Source organism: Perkinsus marinus (assembly GCF_000006405.1).
Source record: "Perkinsus marinus ATCC 50983 genomic scaffold scf_1104296929678, whole genome shotgun sequence".
NCBI classification, from domain to species: domain Eukaryota; phylum Perkinsozoa; order Perkinsida; family Perkinsidae; genus Perkinsus; species Perkinsus marinus.
In genome coordinates this window covers 1-1024 of record NW_003216368.1, presented here as the reverse complement: position 1 = coordinate 1024, position 1024 = coordinate 1, and the positions used below count along the sequence as shown (strand labels likewise).

General features: G+C 46.0%; 2 non-coding genes across 2 annotated transcripts; both read left to right on the top strand.

The window, feature by feature from the left end:
• Positions 1 to 270: 270 nt before the first annotated feature.
• Pmar_PMAR025168 lies at positions 271 to 343 on the top strand. Its single transcript has one exon. It is a non-coding gene; the product is annotated as a tRNA-Glu (tRNA).
• A 226-nt stretch (positions 344 to 569) lies between these two features.
• Pmar_PMAR025167 lies at positions 570 to 642 on the top strand. The gene has a single exon. It is a non-coding gene; the product is annotated as a tRNA-Ala (tRNA).
• Positions 643 to 1024: the final 382 nt, after the last annotated feature.

The following is a 1024-nucleotide window of genomic DNA, read 5'->3' as shown; positions in this document are numbered from 1 at the left end:
ACCTCCATTTAGCACAACAGTTAGTGGTGACTGGTGATACCACAATTCATGGGAATATGAAAATGAATGAAGGATATAATCATCTTCGAGATAAGTGTCACCAATGATAGAGGCGCGTCTCAATAATATACCAGATTCCTTTCGAACCTGGGAAATGTTCCTTAGTGCGGCCTTGTTGGTGATGCTGCAATCATCTCGGTTGCTACCTCAATCACGCAGGTGGACTGAACAGCACTTTTGTGAACTGTATATAATTTTATGTTTTCAGTTTCCGATGTAGTCTAGCTGGTTAGGATTCGTGGCTTTCACCCACGCGACCAGGGTTCGAGTCCCTGCATCGGAAAGTGTATATGAGATAAGATATTTGTTGGGCTCACATTGAGCGCAATGATTGAAGACTGAGCAGGAGTGTTAGAGGAGCATCGTAGTTCGAGATGCACGACCTGTTATTGGTTCCCCTCCTCCCTTGGACAATGTTCGTCACCCATTCGTGGACCACTTCAACATTGTTCGAGGGGCGAGGGTGCTCAGCCCATCTTTCCGGAATGGAAAGAATTTGAATATTGTGAGGGGGACTAGCTCAAATGGTAGAGCGCTCGCTTAGCAAGCGAGAGGCACCGGGATCGATGCCCGGGTTCTCCATTTTCGCTCGTATGTTGACGCGGTTCTGATGCCGACAACTATCATCCTGCTGAGTGTGGGGTTTTGTATGTAGCATCCCAATAAGGTGGAAAGACAGCATCATGAACCCTTACGGACTTGTTCGGGAGGGAGTGGTACAATCGTAAATTTGTTGCGTGGTGACTGATTGGGCTGGTCACAATGCTTGTAGACGCACCATATGATAGAGGGAAACTGTGTGTTATACCACCTCCATTTAGCACAACAGTTAGTGGTGACTGGTGATACCACAATTCATGGGAATATGAAAATGAATGAAGGATATAATCATCCTTCGAGATAAGTGTCACCAATGATAGAGGCGCGTCTCAATAATATACCAGATTCCTTTCGAACCTGGGAA